The 11,372-nt window shown below is 37.4% G+C and overlaps 1 long non-coding RNA gene across 1 annotated transcript; it reads left to right on the top strand.

Moving 5' to 3' along the window:
• The first annotated feature begins 567 nt into the window (after positions 1-567).
• On the top strand, positions 568-10,026 carry LOC121943697. Its single transcript, XR_006105862.1, has 4 exons — positions 568-792; positions 1,964-2,046; positions 7,927-8,030; positions 9,593-10,026. It is a non-coding gene; the product is annotated as an uncharacterized LOC121943697 (long non-coding RNA).
• The last annotated feature ends 1,346 nt before the right edge of the window (positions 10,027-11,372 follow it).

The following is an 11,372-nucleotide window of genomic DNA, read 5'->3' as shown; positions in this document are numbered from 1 at the left end:
TAGTTTCACAATATATATAAAGAATTACAAAACTCTAAAAATCACTCCACCATTCAGGTTAGACAGAAATGGGAAAGGGAATCAGTCCAGGAGATATCTGAAGAGGACTGGAATATTATTTGGGAAAATCTGATTGAAACTACCGACTCAAGGTCCTACAACAGGGTTTCAATGGTCATTTTTTTAACCACCATTTTTGTGTGTGTGTGTGTGTGTGTGTGTGTATGTGTGGTTTGTTCTTTCTCTTTACTCTAATACAAGGCCTATGTTAACAATGTTTTTCTATTACCCTTTTTTCTTTCTTTTGTTTTAACCTGAAAACACCAATAAAAAGAAAGTTACACAAAAAGACAACTTTAACTGAATATGCCGCTGTAACTATAGTTATTATTGTGGCAGCTGCACTGTCCTCTGGCTGCCTGCTGGGATTGTTCCCCAGTACAATAGTGCTGCTGGGCTTCTCTGTCGCCATACATTCCTATAAGCCTCCATGTGCGTGCAGACAGCGCGGAGGAGGAGCGTGAACAGCGCCGGCCAGGACCGGTCAGCAGGGCGGATGGCGGCGTACAGCCATGCATATCACTGCTGGTTCCGAGAGGGGTTTTTTAGATTTCACAGTGAAGATGGCTTGATAAAATAAAGCCACCTGGAGTCACGGACGAGCAGCCACTGTTTCTCTCACTTCGTGCGCGGAGATACTGGTGCGTTTTTGTGCGCAAAGACTTTCTGTGGGTGAGGAAGTTTCCGGGCAGAGAGCTCCAAAACCAGGGCGGATATTTCACTGGAGTGAAGGTATGAAGCCACAGGACTAAATCTAAGTCCTGAAAAACTTTCTTTCTAGTTTGTCTCCAACTGTCCAACTTGTCTGTCTCCAACTGTGGATGAAGTTTATTTCTTGTGGACTGACGCGCCAACAAACTAAAATGAGCCATTCAGGGCGTGTAACTTCCAGCTGACCCTGAACCCATTATTATATTCTGTAATTACAAATGACTGGGGAGTGGGTAAGGACTATTCCGTCAAATAAGTTGAAAATCGAAGTTTCTCAGTTTACTTGCCGGTGTTTTGTTGAAGACTGTTCGTTTGATACTTAGGCCTATAGCATTTATCACTTTCTGGTTTTATAAAGTGTGTTTTAATTTCTTTAGCTCTTATGTTTACTTGAGGGTTTACATAATTCTAATTTGATAATATTAAAAAAATATATATATTTATATCTTTTATGTATTTTTTTTAAAATATGAATTCATTTTCTCATATTTTTGTTATTCCCTTTTGTATTTTTCCCCCACTCCACCTATTTTTTATGAAAGAATTATTTTGCACATTTTATATTATTTAAACCGACATTTTTAAACTACAACTTTGATCAATGTGCCCAAACATAGGAGCTACACAACTGATCCCTCCTCTGCCCCTCTCGAGCATGTGGACCAAACCCTTTTGATTTATTTTATTTTATTTTATTAAAAAATAACCATATGGTTTTTATAAGGAAAACTTGAATTATTTTTTTTACTGGTAACTGGTTTTAGTTCATTAAAGCTGGTCGAAGATTGGCCCTGATCCAATTCTTGCTGGTCTTTGATGGTTTAGTTGGGTGGGCCACTAGTTGGAGTGACCAGCTGGTCAAGCTGAGCACATTTATCTTTATGCATATCCCATGACAGTGGACTTAACTGATTTATGCCCTTTGCTTTTATTCCTCCCCCTCATGATGCTGTTATTTTCTCCACACTCAAAGACATTGAATTTGATTAAATCTTACAGGAACTTAAATAGATAAACCAAGTAGAGTGACCACCACAAGCTGGTATGAGCAGCTAAACAATCAGAAATGATGCAAAAACATACCTTAAGCTGGTCAAACAAGCTGGTCAGCCAGTTACACACCATCTTAAGCTGGTCAAGCTGTTTTTTTCAGCATGGTTGTTGTTCATCTCTCAAACTGCTGTCTCTGCAGTTTCAGAGCCTCCGCCCAGATTAAAGCCCCGCTGATGTCCTCTGTGTCCTGCTATTCTGCTCACTCTGTCCCAGCTGTTTAAGGTAAATATTCACTCACAAACTGCAGCTTTCGACAGTATTATGACTGGATGTAGACTTTAATGCTGCAGTATAACTCTGACATTCACACATTAATGATATGAAATCTTTGAGGGTTTAAACCATTTAAATCCTGGAGAAACATCACTTTTCTTGCTGCTCTCAGATGTCTTTCACAAGTATTCAAAAGCTCTGAAACCTGAACAAATTGGTGCAGTTTATTTCAAAAACACTGGAAAAAAAGGTAATGAGTACCTTGGTAAAAAAAAAGAAAGAAAAAAAGTTCCACAAATTGCAAGAAAACACTACATTTGGGAATTCATTTTTTTAAACCCAGGGGAAAAAACTTCAGGAAAAATGTCTGGGGAAACAAGAACAAAGATAAGGAAAAACTATATTTATTCTTATCAAAATTATAATCATCTTTTCCAAGTCTTGTTTGCCTTGTTTTTTTGTTGTTGTTTTTTTTGTTTGTTTTTTTTGTTGTTGTTGCTTTTTGTTGTGTTCTTTTTTACTTTCTTTTTTAAACTTTTTTAGTTTGTTTTTTCGTTGTTTATACATTTTCTCACTAATTTTGGGTCATTTCTTCTGTTTCATTCTTCTTCCCTTCTATTTTTTTTTAAGAAGCTTTTGTAATATTTTTTATTATAATAATAATAATACTTGGGGTTTTTTCGTATATGTTTGTTATATACATTTAATATATATATATTTAAAATTATGTAAAATCCATTTTTTTAAAAAGGGGTTTGCTGTCATTAAAAGTAGGCAGTGTAAATACAAGTACAATAATAATAGTAACTATAATAATAATAATGCCTTTATTTAGAAAGCACTTTTCAGAACAAGTCAAAGTGCTTCACATATAAAAATTAAAAATAAAAGAAATAAAAATTAAATATTTGCATGAATACAAAAAAAAGATAATAAAACAACAGTGTGGTCAATACAGAGCAAGTCTAAAATAGTGAGTTTCCTGAATTTCCTCTGGCAGGTCACTCAACAACTGAGAGACCTGAATGGGAAAGGTCTAGTGACCTTTATTTTTAAGGTTTGACGGAGGAATGGCAGGAATGACCTACCAGAGGATCTCAGGTTGCACTCAGGCTTGTCAGTACAGGAGGTCAGCTATATATTCTGGAGCTTAGCCCCTACAAACCCTAAAAGTTATCAGTAAAAATTTTTAGAATCCACTCTAAGATGAACTGGGAGACATTAAAATTATTTTCAAATTGGTCTGATGTGTTTTCTTGGACTTGGATATCAGTCTAGCTGCGACACTTTGGATCATTTCAGACTAATGTAATTTCCTGCTGAGTGCAACTGAGTAAACTTACGGTTAGGTGAACACTTCAACTGGGATGTAGCATATAAAATAAGTATTGCGTTATTTTGATTTGGCCATGTAAAGTGATGGTAGCAACTGTAATTGATCATGTTTTGTTTATGTTTTGTGAAATTGGTTTTGCGCTGCACTTTGTCTCACTTCAGCCACTCAATTAAGCAATCACACTTTTTTCATGCATTTTAAATAATTAATACAAATATCAATTACAAAACCTGCGCAAAACAGACTGAACAAACTTTGATCCTGTTTAATTTCTAGATCTTAGTGACATTAAAAAGTAACAGAAAGAGAGATGCCTCCACCAAACACCACATCCTTGTCTCCAGTGGGTGGTTGCTTGGCGTGTGTGGTGTTGCAGTAGCAGATTTCTAACACTTGTGTGCAGTGTTTGTGCAGGTTTAAACTGATAGACTGCTCTGACGGTCAGTGTCAAGCTGTTCTCTCGACTCACCTCAGTGTTGCGCTTGTTGACGCTTTTGAAACAGAAATTAGAGTGCAGTGGAATGAGATTTGAAATGTGGGCTCCATTAAATCAAAACATTTAATCAGAAAAGAAACCAAAATCAGTCACTCATGAACACAACTCATCACAGTGGAATAAAATTAGATCTATCTAATCTCTGTAAAGGCACTTGTGCATTGCTAAATTCAGCCTCAACTGCCTGTAATTGGTAATGTTTTTAAACTGATTCACATACCGAGTCTTTGAGCTGAGACTTTAACCCTTTGCACCCCTACCAAAAATATAAAGCAATGAGCAAAAAAAGAATAATGCAAACATTTGTAAGAAATTAGAAAAATTTACAAGAATTACCTGAAAATTTGTTTTGAAATTATAAAAAAAAAAACAAAGAGGAATTTATCCAGAAAAAAAGTGCTTAGAAATATAATGATTTCGTAACATAATTCTAAATATGTAAATAAGATAATTATAAATATTTTTTTTTAGTTTTCTTAGGTTTTTTTCTTTTTTTTACAAGACATTCCTCCCTTTAGCTTTTCTAATTAATTATCTAAATCAAATCATTTCTTACAGTTTGTGGAACGTTTTTTACTGAGTTGGTCATTGTTTTTTTCTCTGTGTTTTTGAAAGAAATCTCACATATTTGCTCAAGGTTTAAATACTTGTGAAAGGCATCTGAAGGCAGAACGAGAAACGTGATGTTGCTCCAGGTTTCAAAGTGTTAGCTGAGAGTCCAGCTGTGGTCCACTGGATCTGGCTGTTTATGGGTGTGTCTAAATGAGAGTCAAACACACCCAGTCTCTGCTGACTGCAGACTAGTCTGAGACGTGCTGTTTGATGAATACACACCTGCTGACCCAGAGCGAGAAACCCAAATATACAGAATCTGTGATAAGACTCAAAATGTTAAATCCCATTTATCTTACTCTCTGTCTGTCTCTGTCTGTCTCTGTCTGTCTCTGTCTGTCTCTCTTTCTGCCTCTGTCTCTGTCTCTCTGTCTCTGTCTCTCTGTATCTGCCTCTCTCTCTGTTTCTGTCTGTCTCTCTCTCTGCCTCTGTCTCTGTCTGTCTCTCTGTCTCTCTGTCTCTGCCTCTGTCTCTCTGTCTCTCTCTATCTGTCTCTGTCTCTCTGTCTCTGTCTCTGTCTCTCTGTCTATGTCTCTGTCTTACTGTCTCTCTGTCTCTCTCTCTCTCTGTCTCTCTGTCTATGTCTCTGTCTTACTGTCTCTCTTTCTCTCTGTCTCTGTCTGTCTGTCTCTGCCTCTCTCTCTGTCTCTGTCTGTTTGTCTCTCTCTCTGTGTCTCTGTCTGTCTCTCTCTCCGTCTCTCGTTCTCTGGGTGGGTTTCCATCAAGCCTCAAATTGCACAAATTAAATATGCAAATTTAAAATACGCCTATAGTGGAAACCAGAAAACTTCTGAAAATGTCCCATTTATTGTGAAAAAGTTTTTGCTTGCATGAGGTGGTATTTCAGGCAATTCAAAAAGCTTGGCTTTTTTAGGTCACATGATGCTATGGCTATATGCTTGTCAGTAGGAACTGTCTCCCTCATGATGGAGCAGGAGCGACAAGAGGTGTTATTGCATCACATAACTTTTCAAAACTTGAGCCGATCATCCAAAAGTTTTGAATCCACAATTCCTCTGTGAAATTGTGGACTACCAGTTCCCAGAAATCCCTCATACGTAGCCGCTCCCACATATAAGGGGCTTTCACACTTACATCGCCTTTGATTGAAAATAATGACGACTACTGCAGAGGCTGCCATAGAAATAAATCTGCTAAGTCGCATTACATAGCAAGTGTTTATAGACATTTTGAAAATATCGCTTAAGTTTTGTGCAAATCTGTAATGAAACCCACCTGCTGACTCCCACAACTTCTCTTAACCCAGTTTGCAGTATTTTTTCACTGTGAGGAAAAAAATCTAACAAGAAAAGTATACTGCCATATGCTGTTCCTCACAAGTATATCTAAATCTGGACACACACACGTCCTCTGAGGTATCTCCAACATGTCACTTCCCAGTATGTAAACTATTTAGTGTCATCAGGGGCTGTGGAACGCAGCGGAGCCCAACCCTGGAGGTTATTTCTGTCTCCCAGTTAACCATCCAGCCCCCACCCATCCAGTGACCCACGAAGACTGTGTGTGGTGAGAGAGGCAGCCTGTGTTTTTGTACCGAAAGCCTAACTGAACTTGGCAGAATTTGATGGACCCTGCTCCCAAAATGCTGAGTGTTCAGGTGAAGGCTGTAGCGTGATTTGGATGAAATTCACAGGACAGATATTTAAAGTGTTTTTTTTTCTCTTTTAATTAAAATGGCAGGAAATATGTTAATGGAGCAGTGTGTAAGACTTAGTGGAATTAGCAGTTAGGATTGCAGATTGCAACCAGCTGAAACCTCTCCTTGTTAGGATTCCTTCAGTGTTGTTCAGGTTTTTATCAGGAGCTGAATTATCTGTCGAGGTCTCCTCTCTAAAACCAACAGAAGAGCTGATTTAAAGCAGCAAAAACACTGAATACATATATTTCACGTTTAACGTGTTTTTCTGACATCTCGGAGGGTCTGTTAACTATGATGGTCAGTGCGAAATCAGGAATGGCTCTATTTAGAGTCCGTGTTTGTAAGTTCTGGGCTACAGTAGAAACATGGAAGTGAACATGGCGATCTCCATAGAAACCATGGCGATCTCTCTGTAGGATGGGACATGAACAGTGAAGTAACACTAAGTCTACTCATATCTGTGCTTATTACTGCAGCCTCAAACTGCACCACACAGCTAACACTGGAACTGAAAGAGTCTCTGCTGCCAGGGGATGCCTTCAGTGTGTGTGTGTGTGTGTGTGTGTGTGTGTGTGTGTGTGTGTGTGCGTGCGTGCGTGCGTGCGTGCGTGTGTGGCTCTGAAGACCACCCAGTAAAATGTGCTAGGTTACTATGCAGTGTTGTGACAGATTTTTCTTTTGTGTTTGTGTTCATGCAGATGTTTCAGCTGCACGATGCTGGACGGACCAAAGGACCTACAGCAAGTACTCTGTGTGTGTGTGTGTGTGTGTGTGCACGCGCGCACGTGCGTGCATGCATGCATGTGTTGTAAAGGAGAACTTGCTCTGGTGCAGAAACATTGGGTTTCCATTTCAGATTTGCCCAAAACGTAAGCGATATTTTTGAAATGTTGATAAAACACAATTGCGAGATGACTGTGTTTCCACTGAGTGATGTTCTACGACTTCTCCTCTCGGAATAACATTTCAAGAAACATAGTGATGGATGTTGACGTAAACATTAGCAGCTTTATTTCCATTGCAGCCACCACACTAGCCGTCAATATTGTCAATCGAAGGTGACGTAGGCGTGTTATGTGAGCAATAATGTAAAAGCAAGCCCCTTATGTCCGACAAGCACATAGCCATAGCATTATGTGACCTAGAAAAAACAGTAAAGTGTTTTCATTGCAGTTTTGTGAAATATGTCTTTTTGGAATCGCCTGAAATACTACCTCACCACAAAAACTTATTTGTGATAAAAAGGAGAGGGGTTTTTTTTCTTTCAGAATTGACATGTTTCCATTTGGTGTATTTTATATTTGCAATTTCAATTTGCACAATTTGAGGGTTAATGGAAACCCGCCTTTTGACACAGTGAATATTGAGTGACAACATCCTGATGTGATGCCAATGGAAATGTTTTCTGTTTGTGTATTCAAGTGAGTCTGTGAGGACACAAAGTTGATTTGCACAGTGATAGCAAAAAAGAAAAAAAACATGATGAAATAGTTTCAAAAACAAAGTCAGTGGAGATACAATCAGTGAACAAGCAACAAAACAAGCAGCTTATTGAAATATAACACTTCAACAAGATGCAACTACAAAAAATTTGAATCAAGAAACAAAAAACAGTGTTTGATAATAGGTGCGCATAACACAAGAGTTAGGGTGCAAAATGAAATGAAATGAAAACATAATGAAGTCGGGGATTTAACGGGGAAGGCCTCAAACAGTATGTTAGCTGCCTTTGTCTGTAAGATTGTTTCTTTTGTGTTCTTCCTGAATATTTTTTCTTCGTTTCAGGGGAAAAAAGTTATAAAATACGACTTCAAAAAAAGAATGGCTTTCGATCATCACAGAGAAAACGGAACAAGAGGTGAACGTGGCCGGATGTAGCTGTGTGTCAGGTGTGTATAGAGAAAAAAACAGAAAAAAAACATTTGCACTTTAATTACCATAGTGTCCTCTCAGTGGACAGATGTGGTGACGAGGGTGCAGACAGTAAACAGTGGAGTCTCGTCCCTGCACATGGCTAGTTCTGATCAGACCTGCTGATGTCTGCGGGGCTCCACAATAAACAATAGTCAGAACTGGTTTGATACAATGTTACAATAAATGGACAATACATGACTGTGCCCCGTTATGAAAAATTCCTTCTGCTGGTGTGTTGATGGCTCATTATAATATGATGAATCCAGGGCACTCTATTTATAGCTTATTATGACAGGTTAATGAGAAAAAAAGCAGATCTTTAATTAAAGACCACGACTTTCTCACTTTGTAAGTCACCAGGCCGGCAGAATATGTGATGAAAAATGTGTTTTTAACAAGTCAAAGAAATGTAAATAACTATAATGCTGCAACTAATGTTCAGAGTAATTATACAAGTAAATGAAATGAAAAAAGATGTCCTTTGAAGGAAGGGATAGTGTTGGGCCAACATATGCATAACCCTTTAAAAACCTGTAGTAAAATCACTTTTTATAGATATAGAAAGAAATAGTTTAAACGCTAAGTAAAAATTCTGGAGAACTATATGTCTAGCTATCATAATAAATTATTTAAAATTAGTTTATCGAATCATTATTTTTTTAGGCTTTCTTTTAGGCAATTTCCTTCTTTATTTTATTTTTTAAAACTTTCCTGTTTTTTGTTTATGTGGGGGTCATTTTTAGGCCGTGTCTTGTGAAGCTGCTCATTGCCTTCTCCCAATTTTTTTTTCTCTAAGAAATCCACCCAGTTTGCTCAAGTTGTGAAAGGTTAAAACAAAACTTGTTGTTTTATTTGTAGATTTGTGAACTTGTGAACCAGGTGTAAACTGAAGTGAATAAACTGCAATCTGAAAGGAATACAAAGCTGTTATTGGCCTATTTCCAGCATATGTATGTCTACATTAAGCAAAAACATTAAAAATGGCCATCTCTATGCCATTTTAAAGCTCTGTTGTGGGACTTTTGAATGTCCTCTTCTGCATGACAGTGTCAGGGTGCATCTTAAAGCTGGTCTTTTAATTGTCTTGTTTTTATGGTTTATTTCTAATACAATACAATTGTGGTAACTTTATTTTGTGTTTTATATTGTTGTTTTGGAGTTGCATATTTTTATTTTGTATATTTGGCTGTAACTTTTGTTGCTGCCGGTCTTGGCCAAGACAATCTTGAAAAAGAGATTTTTAATCTCAGGGAGTTTTTATGGTTAAATAAAGGCTAAATAAAAGGCAGGAAAATCTTGATCAAAATACTCAAAAATGTCCTGTTACTTTGCATTTCCTTTTACCTCAGGTCTGTTAGAAAGTCTGAATTGTTCTTTTGACTGTAAGGATGAATACTGTCTCTCTGTATTTGTGTTGCAGACAGACTGGCGGTATGTCCAGATTTAACCCTGAAACATGTCTCTAACTTGTCCCTGTGATAGTGTTTGCTTCAGTATTGATATGAGGTGAAAGACTCTCCCTCTCTGTCTCCCCCAGGCATGATGAGCGAGAGACAAACGGCACAGCAGCCAGAGAAGAACTGCAGCAATGCAGCTGCACATTAAAGTGGATTTACTGCAGTGTTTAGTGGAAGATTTGTTGATACTGTGTAAAGATACAGCAGGCTCCTTCAAGTTTATATTGTGGGTTTCCATTGTGATCGTCAAACTTTTTAACAAACTGGATACTGAAGCACTTTTTAAAACAGCATCATCACAAAAAAATGTTGAACTATCAAAGGAAAAATAATTTAATGTACTGTGTAGATCCTGTTGTCATTTTTGTGTATAATTTACTCCTTCTTCAAGTTAGCACAATAATATATGCACAACTTTTATCAAAAAACTGTCTTCATGTCTCATTTTGTCTTCATCCTGAGCTGCTTTGCAGCAGGACTGAACACAGGACCTCACTGATAAAGGAAATAAAGATTTCTGTCTCTGAGCTCTGATCCAATGGTGTCTCTGAATTCTATCAACCAATTCAGATTATTTCTCAGTTCTCACCTGTGTGATTGGATTAATCTGATTGGCCATTAATGGCTCTGAAGGACCGACACCAGCCTCTCTCACCAGCTCTCCAGTGTGACATATTATGTCTTGATGACTCATACAAGATGCTTTTCTGAAGCACCAAAGAGAATTGCCAAAACTTGTTCTCCGATATGACTTTTTTAAGAACGCCTCTTCATAAAACTTTCCATAAATCCCACATGTTGATGCTGGCAAAATCATGGTGTAAAAATAATCCTCTTAAGTGACAGACTTATATTTACAGTGAAAAGTATTTAAGTATCAAAAGTAAATTTGACATGATCATATAATTCCAGAAAACCTTGTATCTCCAGTTTGGGGGATTTTGCAGCTCTCAGATCACAAAAGGAAGAAAAACAGAAAGCAATAAGAAGTACTATGGATAGAAGGAAGGAACAAAGGCAATGGGAAGAAGCGTAAAAGGAAGTAGCAAGACTAAAGGCAAACCAAGTCTGTATATTTTACATGTTGTTTTTTTAAGTCTGTGGAGCCAGAACTAAAAGGAAAAAAATAAGCAAAAATCCTTAGGGAAAAAAATATTGCCACAAACTTGTCGATGTATGTATTATTTTATTTTATTTTTTTTTTTTTTAAATGATAGCACAAAAAAATAGAAATAACCAAAACATTTTAGACAAAAATTGCCAAATTTGTAAAGGAAAAGAAATAAAGTTTTTGTAAAGTCACCAAAAATGATTAATTGAAAGTTTTATAGAAAAAAAAAGATCAGACATTTAAATACATTTTTTTAAAAAATCACCAAAAATTCTTCACCAGAAAAAGCCAAAAGTTTTAAAGAAAAGTGAAATCACCAAAGAAACAATGCCCTCTAAACCTGTGGGCCCTCAGGTTTGGGAGGCATGTTTTCTATTAGAACTTTAACCATTTTTTTTTTCCCCTACAGAGGTTCAGGCTAAGCCTCCAATGTTCTCAAATGCTAGAAACGCCACTGTCTGATACCACCGTGAGATGTGTCCGGTAAACAACAAACAGTAGCGGTTTTCATAGATGTGGTCTGGTCTGTTTGCTCTCCCTCTGGTGGCCTTTCTGACAGCAGCAGTTGTGTCTTCAGAGAAATTACAATTCATGGCTCAAAACAAATTATTCATCCATCTGAACGGTGGGAAAGTAAGAGGAGTGCTGTCGGCTACATTTTTAAGCCTGAACGTCTGAGCTGTGAGTGGGCATCAGGAGAAGAAAACCTGTGTGATCCTTTTTGAGTCACTTTCTGTTAAACCCACAGG

This window comes from Plectropomus leopardus, chromosome 5 (assembly GCF_008729295.1).
Source record: "Plectropomus leopardus isolate mb chromosome 5, YSFRI_Pleo_2.0, whole genome shotgun sequence".
NCBI classification, from domain to species: domain Eukaryota; kingdom Metazoa; phylum Chordata; class Actinopteri; order Perciformes; family Serranidae; genus Plectropomus; species Plectropomus leopardus.
Note: the sequence above shows the minus strand (reverse complement) of the source record. Positions and strands in the feature narration are given on the sequence as shown.